The sequence below is a fragment of the Alligator mississippiensis genome, unplaced genomic scaffold, assembly GCF_030867095.1.
Source record: "Alligator mississippiensis isolate rAllMis1 unplaced genomic scaffold, rAllMis1 scaffold_69, whole genome shotgun sequence".
NCBI lineage: Eukaryota > Metazoa > Chordata > Crocodylia > Alligatoridae > Alligator > Alligator mississippiensis.
The window spans coordinates 35,001-40,000 of record NW_026775310.1 but is presented as its reverse complement, the minus strand read 5'-3'; the positions used below and the strand labels follow the sequence as shown (position 1 = coordinate 40,000).

The 5,000-nt window shown below is 69.5% G+C and overlaps 1 non-coding gene across 1 annotated transcript; it reads right to left on the bottom strand.

Moving 5' to 3' along the window:
- Positions 1-33: 33 nt before the first annotated feature.
- LOC132247087 (5S ribosomal RNA) lies at positions 34-152 on the bottom strand. Its single transcript, XR_009458435.1, has one exon. It is a non-coding gene; the product is annotated as a 5S ribosomal RNA (ribosomal RNA).
- Between the last annotated feature and the right edge of the window lie 4,848 nt (positions 153-5,000).

The window sequence follows — 5,000 nt, the reverse complement described above, 5'->3', positions numbered from 1 at the left end:
CCCCCCCCCCCCCCGAGGCGCAAAAGGGCGGGAGGCCTACGGCACCCGGGATTCCCAGGCGGTCTCCCATCCAGGTACTAGCCGGGCCCGGGACTGCTTAGCTTCCGAGATCGGACGGGATCGGGCGCGATCAGCCCGGTCTGGCCGTAGGCGGCGGGGAAAGGTAAGGCGGGGGTCCGCAGAGGCTCGCAGGGGGTGGACACGGTGCCTGGAAGTCCCCTCTGGAAGGCACGGGGTTGAGACGGTGCCCGCAAGTCCCGATGGCGAGGCCAGGGGCGGGCGGACCTGGGGAGCGAGCGGAAAAGCCCATCGGCATCCATGGGGTTGACCTGGGGAGCCTAAATGCCCCTAGGAATACGTGGGGTGGAGCTGGGGAGCGGAAAAGCCCCTAGGAATACTTGGGGTGGAGCTGGGGAGCGAAAATCCCCATAGGAATACATGGGGTGGAGCTGGGGAGCGAAAAAGCCCCTAGGAATACATGGGGTTGACCTGGGGACCGAGAAAGCCCATAGGAACACATGGGGTTGACCTGGGGACCGAAAAAGCCCATAGCAACACATGGGGCTGACCTGGGGACCGAAAGAGCCCATCGGCATCCATGGGGGGGAGCTGGGGAGCGGAAAAGCCCCTAGGAATACATGGGGTGGAGCTGGGGAGCGAAAAAACCCCTAGGAATACTTGGGGGGGAGCTGGGGAGCGAAAAAGCCCTTAGGAATACATGGGGGGGGAGCTGGGGAGCGGAAAAGCCCCTAGGAATACATGGGGTGGAGCTGGGGAGCGAAAAAACCCCTAGGAATACTTGGGGTGGAGCTGGGGACCGAAAAAGCCCTTAGGAATACATGGGGGGGGAGCTGGGGAGCGAAAAAGCCCCTAGGAATACTTGGGGTTGACCTGGGGACTGAAAATCCCCATAGGAATAAATGGGGTGGAGCTGGGGAGCGAAAAAGCCCCTAGGAATACTTGGGGTGGAGCTGGGGACCGAAAAAGCCCATAGGCATCCATGGGGTTGACCTGGGGAGCGAAAATCCCGATAGGCATCCATGGGGTTGACCTGGGGAGCGAAAATCCCCATAGGCATACGTGGGGTTGACCTGGTGCCCGCCCCCCCCACGGAAGTCCGTATGAGGTTTTTGAAACGGGCCTTGCCCGGGCCTTCGATCCAGGAGGGCGGACACTTTCGGCGGTTCGTCCCGGTGGCTGGGCCGGGTGCCGCATCTACAATATAGCCAAGAAACGTTCGCGGAGATTTTCGAGAACACGTTTTTAAGGACCCTCAATGCCCATGTTCGGTTCCAGAAAGCCGGTCAGAGGGATCTTCGGGGCAGAACCCTGCCGTGCTGAGGGGCCAAACCCGAGTTTGGAGCCAGGTCAACGGGGAAAACCGGAAAAGGGCCGGAGAAGGCGGTCAGGCCGGGCGAGAGTTCCAGGAGCTCGGCCACAATTCCGATCTCGTCCCGGTCAAGGGCTCCGTGGAAGGGCAGCCCGGGGGGCGGGTCCAAGGGCCCCGGCAGGGACCCGGGCCTCCGGGGTCGGAGCCGAGGCACCCCGCCGAGGGGTGGTCGTCCCGGGCCAAGGCGGCGGGAGCCCGGGCAGGACTCCGCGGGGCAGGCCGGGCGGGAGTTCCAGGAGCCCGGCCGCGATTCCGACTTCTCCCCGGTGCCCTGCCCGGAGGCCGGGCAGGTCCGGGGGCCTTCGGCGCGGGCGGCGGGATGCTCCCGCGGGGGAGACGAGCCGTGCTGGGCCCCGGGAGGGAGGCCCGGGGTCGACCTGGCGCCGGGGCTCCGGCCCTGGAAGTCCCGATGAGGTTTTTCAAACGGGCCGTGCCCGGGCCTTCGCTCCAGGAGGGCGGACACTTTCGGCGGTTGCCCCCGGTGGCTGGGCCGGGTGCCGCATCTACAATATTGCCAGGAAAGGTCCGCGGAGATTTTCGGGGACACGCTTTTCGGGACCCTAGTTGCCCATCTTGGGTTCCAGGAGGTCGGGCAGGGGTACCTCCGGGACCGGACCGTGCTGCAGGAGGGGGTCAACCCCGGGTTTGGCTCCATGTCGACTGGAGCTCCGGCCCAGGGGCGGGCCGGGCGAGAGTTCCAGGAACCCGGCCGCGATTCCGGCTTCTCCCCGGTGCCCTGCCCGGAGGCCGGGCAGGTCCGGGGGCCTTCGGCGCGGGCGGCGGGCTGCTCCCGCGGGGGAGACGAGCCTCTCTGGGGCCCGGGAGGTTGGCCCTGGGTCGACCTGGCGCCGGGGCTCGGGCTCCGGAAGTCCGTATGAGGTTTTTCAAACGGGCCGTGCCCGGGCCTTCGCTCCAGGAGGGCGGACACTTTCGGCGGTTCGTCCCGGTGGCTGGGCCGGGTGCCGCATCTACAATATTGCCGAGAAAGGTCCGCGGAGATTTTCGGGGACACGGTTTCCGGGACCCTAGATGCCCATCTTGGGTTCCAGGAGCTCGGACGGAGGAACCTCCGGGGCCGGACCGTGCTGCAGGAGGGGTTCAACCGCGAGTTTGGCTCCATGTCGACTGGAGCTCCGGCCCAGGGGCGGGCCGAGCGGCTTGGCCGGGCGAGAGTTCCAGGAGCCCGGCCGCGATTCCGGCTTCTCCCCGGTGCCCTGCCCGGAGGCCGGGCGGGTCCGGGGGCCTTCGGCGCGGGCAGCGGGCTGCTCCCGCGGGGGAGACGAGCCGCCCTAACGCCCGGGAGGGAGGCCCGGGGTCGACCTGGCTCCCGAGCTCCGGCCCTGGAAGTCCGTATGAGGATTTTCAAACGGGCCGTGCCCGGGCCTTCGCTCCAGGAGGCCGGACACTTTCGGCGGTTGCTCCCGGCGGCTGGGCCGGGTGCCGCATCTACAATATTGCCGAGAAAGGTCCGCGGAGATTTTCGGGGACACGGGTTTCGGGACCCTAGATGCCCATCTTGGGTTCCAGGAGCTCGGACGGAGGAACCTCCGGGGCCGGACCGTGCTGCAGGAGAGGTTCAACCGCGAGTTTGGCTCCATGTCGACTGGAGCTCCGGCCCAGGGGCGGGCCGAGCGGCTTGGCCGGGCGAGAGTTCCAGGAGCCCGGCCGCGATTCCGGCTTCTCCCCGGTGCCCTGCCCGGAGGCCGGGCAGGTCCGGGGGCCTTCGGCGAGGGCGGCGGGCTGCTCCCGCGGGGGAGACGAGCCGTGCTGGGCCCCGGGAGGGAGGCCCGCGGTCGACCTGGCGCCGGGGCTCCGGCCCTGGAAGTCCGTATGAGGTTTTTCAAACGGGCCTTGCCCGGGCCTTCGCTCCAGGAGGCCGGACACTTTCGGCGGTTCGTCCCGGTGGCTGGGCCGGGTGCCGCATCTGCAATATTGCCAGGAAAGGTTCGCGGAGATTTTCGAGGACACGGGTTTCGGGACCCTAGATGCCCATCTTGGGTTCCAGGAGCTCGGACGGAGGAACCTCCGGGGCCGGACCGTGCTGCAGGCGAGGGTCAACCCCGAGTTTGGCTCCATGTCGACTGGCGCTCCGGCCCGGGGGGCGGGCCGGGCGGGCAGGCCGGGCGAGAGTTCCAGGAACCCGGCCGCGATTCCGGCTTCGACCCGGTCGACTGCACGGCGGGCGTGCAGGCCGGCGGCGACTCCCAGGGCCCCTTCCAGGCTGCGGGGCCCAGCGGTTGGAGCCCGGCTACCCCGGCGAGGGGCGGAAGAACCTGCACGGCGCGGCCGGAGAACCCGGCATGCATGCGCGGGGCAGGCCGGGCAGGAGTTCCAGGAGCCCGGCCACGATTCCTACTTCTCCCCGGTGCCCTGCCCGGAGGCCGGGCGGGCCCGGGGGCCTTCGGCGCGGGCGGCGGGCGGCTTCCGCGGCGGAGACGAGCCTCTCTGGGGCCCGGGAGGTCGGCCCTGGGTCGACCTGGCGCCGGGGCTCGGGCTCCGGAAGTCCGTATGAGGTTTTTGAAACGGGCCTTGCCCGGGCCTTCGCTCCAGGAGGGCGGACACTTTCGGCGGTTGCCCCCGGTGGCTGGGCCGGGTGCCGCATCTACAATATTGCCAGGAAAGGTTCGCGGAGATTTTCGGGGACACGGATTTCGGGACCCTAGATGCCCATCTTGGGTTCCAGGAGGTCGGACGGAGGAACCTCCGGGGCCGGACCGTGCTGCAGGAGGGGGTCAAAACCGAGTTTGGCTCCAAGTCGACTGGAGCCCCGGCCCGGGGGGCGGGCCGGGCGGGCAGGCCGGGCGAGAGTTCCAGGAACCCGGCCGCGATTCCGGCTTCGACCCGGTCGACTGCACGGCGGGCGTGCAGGCCGGGGGGCGACTCGCAGGGGCCCTTCCAGGCTGCGGGGCCCAGCGGTTGGAGCCCGGCTACCCCGGCGAGGGGCGGAAGAACCTGCACGGCGCGGCGGGAGAACCCGGCATGCTTCCGCGTGGCAGGCCGGGCAGGAGTTCCAGGAGCCCGGCCACGATTCCTACTTCTCCCCGGTGCCCTGCCCGGAGGCCGGGCGGGCCCGGGGGCCTTCGCCGCGGGCGGCGGGCGGCTTCCGCGGCGGAGACGAGCCTCTCTGGGGCCCGGGAGGTCGGCCCTGGGTCGACCTGGCGCCGGGGCTCGGGCTCCGGAAGTCCGTATGAGGTTTTTGAAACGGGCCTTGCCCGGGCCTTCGCTCCAGGAGGGCGGACACTTTCGGCGGTTGCCCCCGGTGGCTGGGCCGGGTGCCGCATCTACAATATTGCCAGGAAAGGTTCGCGGAGATTTTCGGGGACACGGATTTCGGGACCCTGGATGCCCATCTTGGGTTCCAGGAGGTCGGACGGAGGAACCTCCGGGGCCGGACCGTGCTGCAGGAGGGGGTCAAAACCGAGTTTGGCTCCATGTCGACTGGAGCCCCGGCCCGGGGGGCGGGCCGGGCGGGCAGGCCGGGCGAGAGTTCCAGGAACCCGGCCGCGATTCCGGCTTCGACCCGGTCGACTGCACGGCGGGCGTGCAGGCCGGGGGGCGACTCGCAGGGGCCCTTCCACGCTGCGGGGCCCAGCGGTTGGAGCCCGGCTAC